Here is a 5,613-nt window from a genome sequence, read left to right as displayed (position 1 = left end):
GAGATGGCCGAACCCAACAACAATGGTGGAGATGCAAGGAAGATGCTTGGTGACTTTATCGCACCCTCTTCTGACTTCTGTGGAAGGAGTCTCAATTCCTGCAATTGGAGCAAACAACTTTGAGCTTAAGCCTCAATTAGTTTCTCTGATGTAGTAGAACTGCAAGTTTCATGGACTTCCATTGGAAGATCCTCACCAGTTTTTAGCTGAATTCTTGCAAGTCTGTGATATTGTTAAGACCAATGGGATTAATCCTGAGGTCTACAGACTTATGCTTTTCCCATTTGCTGTAAGAGACAGAGCTAGGACATGGTTAGACTCACAACCTAAAGATAGCCTGAACTCTTGGGAAAAGTTGGTCAATGCTTTCTTGGCCAAATTCTTTCCACCTCAAAAATTGAGTAAGCTTAGAGTGAAAGTCTAAACCTTCAGACAAAAGGAAGGTGAATCCCTCTATGAAGCTTGTGAAAGATACAAGCAATTGATCAGAAGGTGTCCTTCTGATATGTTTTCAGAATGGAGCATCATATGTGTATTCTATGATGGTTTGTCTGAATTATCCAAGATGTCATTGGACCACTCTGCTGGAGGATCTCTTCATCTGAAGAAGACACCTACAGAAGCCTAGGAAATCATTGAAATGGTTGCAAATAACCAGTTCATGTACACTTCTGAAAGGAATCCTGTGAATAATGGGACAACTCAGAAGAAAGGAGTTCTTGAGATTGATACTCTGAATGCAATATTGGCTCAGAACAAAATATTAACTTAGCAAGTCAATATGATTTCTCAGAGTCTGTCTGGAATGCAAGCTGCAACAGGCAGTACTAAGGAAGCTTCCTCTGAAGAAGAAGCTTATGACCCTGAGAATCCTGTTTTTCGAATTTTATGCTTTATATTTTGCCTATGTTTGTGTCTTTATTACATGATCATTAGTGTCTAGTGTCTATGTCTTAAAGCTATGAATGTCCTATGAATCCATCACCTTTCTTAAATGAAAAATATTTTTAATTGTAAAAGAACTAGAAATGCATGATTTCGAATTCTATCTTGAAATTAGTTTAATTATTTTGATGTGGTGGCAATACTTTTTGTTTTCTGAATGAATGCTTGAACAGTGCATATTTTTGAATTTGTTGTTTATGAATGTTAAAATTGTTGGTTCTTGAAAGAATGATGAAAAAGCAAAAATGTTGTTGATAATCTGAAAAATCATAAAAATAATTCTTGAAGCAAGAAAAAGCAGTGAATATAAAGCTTGCGAAAAAAAATGGCGAAAAAAAAATTTAAAGAAAAACGAAAGAAAAAGAAAAAGCAAGCAGAAAAAGCCAGTAACCCTTTAAACCAAAAGGCAAGGGTAGAAAAAGGATCCAAGGCTTTGAGCATTAATGGATAGGACACAGGAATAAAATCCTGGCCTAACCGGCTAAATCAAGCTGTCCTTAACCATGTGCTTGTGGCGTGAAGGTGTCAAGTGAAAAGCTTGAGACTGAGCGGTTAAAGTCATGGTCTAAAGCAAAAAGAGTGTGCTTAAGAGCTCTGGGCACCTCTAACTGGGGACTCTAGCAAAACTGAGTCATAATCTGAAAAGGTTCACCTAGTTATGTGTCTGTGGCATTTATGTATCCGGTGGTAATACTGGAAAACAAAATGCTTAGGGTCACGGCCAAGACTCATAAAGTAGCTGTGTTCAAGAATCAACATACTGAACTAGGAAAATCAATAACACTATCTGAATTCTGAGTTCCTATAGAAGCCAATCATTCTGAACTTCAAAGGATAAAGTGAGATGCCAAAACTGTTCAGAAGCAAAAAGGCTACAAGTCTCGCTCATCTAATTGAAGCTAATCTTCATTGATAAGTTTGGAATTCATTGTATATTCTCTTCTTTTTATTTTATTTTGTTTTTAGTTGCTTGGGGACAAGCAACAATTTAAGTTTGGTGTTGTGATGAGCGGATAATTTATACCCTTTTTGGCATTGTTTTTACATAGTTTTTAGTATGATTTAATTACTTTTTATTACATTTTTATTAGTTTTTATTTAAAAATCACATTTCTGGACTTTACTATGAGTTTGTGTATTTTTCTGTGATTTCAGGTATTTTCTGGCTGAAATTGAGGGACCTGAGAAAAAATCTGATTCAGAGGCTGAAAAAGAACTGCAGATGCTGTTGGATTCTGACCTCCCTGCATTCGAAGTAGATTTTCTGGAGCTACAGAAGCCCAATTGGTGCGCTCTCAATTGCGTTGGAAAGTAGACATCCTTGGCTTTCCAGAAATATATAATAATCCATACTTTGCTTGAGGTTTGATGGCCCAAACTGGCGTTCAAAGTCAGCCTAAAATATCTTGGTTTAAAACGCCCAAACTGGCACCAGAATTGGAGTTAAACACCCAAACTGGCACCAAAGCTGGCGTTTAACTCCAAAAACAGCCTATACACGAAAAAGCTTCAATGTTCAGCCCAAGCACACACCAAGTGGTCCCCGGAAGTGGATTTCTGCACTATCTGCAATTAGTTACTCATTTTCTGTAACCATAGGCTACTAGTTTAGTATAAAAACTACTTTTAGAGATTTATTTGTAATCTTTGACATCTTCGGAACATTTTATGCTATTGTTCACGTTCAGAGGCTGGCCATACGGCCATGCCTAGAGCTTTTTCACTTATGTATTTTTTATGGTGGAGTTTCTACACCCCATAGATTAAGGTGTGGAGCTCTGCTGTTCTTCATGAATTAATACAATTACTACTGTTTTTCCGTCACTTCACACCTACTTCTTCTCCAAGATATACTCTCGTACTTAATTCAGTTAAGTCAGAAGGAAGGGGTGACCCGTGACATTCACCCAATCTTCGTTACTCGCGTAGCCAAGATCGCGTGCCTTACAACCACAAAGCGATCTACATGATGTTCAATGTAGTCATTGGACGACAGCTGGAGTATACTCTCTTGGATATCTAATACACGGACCGAGTCCGTGAGATTAGTATCTTCGTGGTATAGGCTAGAACCATTGGCAGCATTCCTGAGATCTGAAAAGTCTAAACCTTGTCTGTGGTATTCCAAGTAGGATCTGGGAAGGGATGACTGTGACGAGCTTCAAACTTGCAAATGTTGGGCACAGTGACAGTGTGCAAAAGGACAATGGTCCTATGCCGACACTAGCGATAACCGACAGATGATTAGCCGTGCGGTGACAGCACATATGGATTTGTTTTCATTCGAGAGGATCATACAACTTGCCATGGAAGGAGGTAACGCATGGTTAGAAGAAGGCAATAGGAAAGCAGAAGTTCAGAAGCAACAAAGCATCTCCAGATGCTTATCTGAAATTCCCACCAATGAATTACATAAGTATCTCTATCTTATTTTCTGTTTTATTTATATTTTAATTGTCAAACCCTTTTAACCATTTGAATCTGCCTGACTGAGATTTACAAGGATGACCATAGATTGCTTCAAGTCGACAATCTCCGTGGGATCGACTCTTACTCACGTAAGGTATTACTTGGACGACCCAGTGCACTTGCTGGTCAGTTACACAGAATTGTGAAGAAGTCTTGAAATCAAGTTCTCCCACACCAAGTTTTTGGCACTATAGCCAGGGAACGAATAATCACGATTTCGCGTACCAGTCTCAAAAATCAATACTTACTCGCAGCTTTCTATTTTTTTCATTAATGGAACAATTTCGATACCTGTTCAACGTAACGAGTAGTTCGAATGAATTTTGCTTTGATTAATCGTTCAATCTCTTCTTTAATTTTTTGATTGATATCAGGAGTAAAGCGTCGAGGTGTTTGTTTTATTGGCCTCACAAATAATTTCAATGCTAACCAATGTTCCACAAGGAAACGATCGAGACCAGACATCTCATGATAATCCCAAGCAAAATAGTCTTTGTATTTGTGTAAAAGACTCAACAATTTTGTCCGAAACTGCACATCAAGATTCTTACAAATATAAGTAAGTCGAACATCATCATCAGATCCCAGATTAATTTCTTCCAGAGGATCTTGTGACTCAAAATCTCTTGTAACATCATCACCATCAACTGAGTATTTTTCGAAATCCAAAGGCCCCAAATCATAAATTCAATCAAAAGATAAATCAATAGGCTTATTTGAAATTAAACAAACTTTATTATCAACCAGACTAATAATTGAGTCATTTTCAATACAATGTGCTTTAGCTATATCAATAGAAGCCTGACGAATAACATAACTACTAGAAACAGGAAAACAATAAGAACCTAAACCATGCCTAAATTCGATTGGAGGAATCGAATCTGATCTACTAACTGAAATATCTGAACTGAAATTCCTACATGATTTGACTTCATCAGTAGAAACATTTTTATTTTTGATAGAATGGAAACTACTGACATAATTTTTAAAATTACTAGGTAATTCAAGACAACTTTATCAGTAGCCATAAAGAGATGTCTTCGAATTATCACCTTCACAAGTTACTACTCCCAACCAGTAGGAAGGTTATCAAGCTGTAGGTGATGGAGCTTCACATTTAAACCTTCTAAAGTCAAGAAGCAACCTTCGCAATTAAAAGATTGATCACCCTGTCGACATTTAAAGGCTTTAACTTATCATTATATATTTTGAAATCGACATGCAACTGTTCAACATATAAATTCGAGTCTACTTTGATCACTTCAGGTTTTTCTTCATCTGTCCACAGAAGGACACTTTGATGAACAGTTGAAGGTACAACCCTGACACCATAGATCCAGTCGCGTCCCAACAACGCATTGTAACTAGCCTTCGATGATCTACCACAAAGATAGTATTTTGATCAGAAGATCCTACCAGTACAGCAAGAGTCACTAACCCCTTCGTAGGAGTAGATATTCTACTATAATCAGTTACAGAAATATTTGTAGGAATCAAATCATCAGGATGCTGCCCTACTTTCATTAACATTCTCTCTGGTAATAGAATTATTTCCGCTTACCTATCGATCAAAACCTTGGTTACACTAATTTCACTCATATAAGCTGTAATACATAGTAGACAAAGATGAGACCTTTGCTTTTCAGTAGGCCTCTGGAAATAACCCAACTCATCCTCAGTATGGATGAATGAGAAAACCTCCTTATCCTCTACATCATAGTCCTCATAGGATTCCTTTTATACTCCCCTAAGTATTCAGTTGGGATAATCGAAATGGTACTCACCATCTCATCATCACCCTCTTCGAAATACTTCTCATTTAAATTAGCATCTTTTTCTTTGCCAACCTCTGAGGTTAACATCACAGCTTTACCTTTATCGAATTTAGCAAGAGACAAAATCTCTTTTGGGACCGTTTCCCTATCAGCTGGGAATACCACTCGGGAATGAATAAAAGGAATTACCCCCTTGGCTATATCATTTAAAGATGCCCTTTGTATCTGACGTCTACCTCTTCCTCTTTGGTTTCCTCTAGTTCAACCCAGAAAATAGGGATAACGACCACGATGGAAACCTCCATGACCCCATTGTGGATTACGCCTGTATTGCACATCTCTATTACGAAATTCCTGACAATTTCGTATACATTTTACTCCTAAAGCCTATGAATGTCTCAATGGGGCAGAAATATTTCTTTGA

General features: G+C 37.5%; 1 non-coding gene across 1 annotated transcript; it reads right to left on the bottom strand.

The window, feature by feature from the left end:
* Positions 1–403: 403 nt before the first annotated feature.
* Positions 404–510, bottom strand: LOC148545286 (small nucleolar RNA R71). Its single transcript, XR_015901747.1, has one exon. It is a non-coding gene; the product is annotated as a small nucleolar RNA R71 (small nucleolar RNA).
* Positions 511–5,613: the final 5,103 nt, after the last annotated feature.

This window comes from Arachis ipaensis, chromosome B9 (assembly GCF_059453495.1).
Source record: "Arachis ipaensis isolate K30076 ecotype BB chromosome B9, ASM5945349v1, whole genome shotgun sequence".
Classification (NCBI taxonomy): domain Eukaryota; kingdom Viridiplantae; phylum Streptophyta; class Magnoliopsida; order Fabales; family Fabaceae; genus Arachis; species Arachis ipaensis.
The sequence above is the reverse complement of the archived record's forward strand: the minus strand, read 5'-3'. Positions and strand labels throughout refer to the sequence as shown.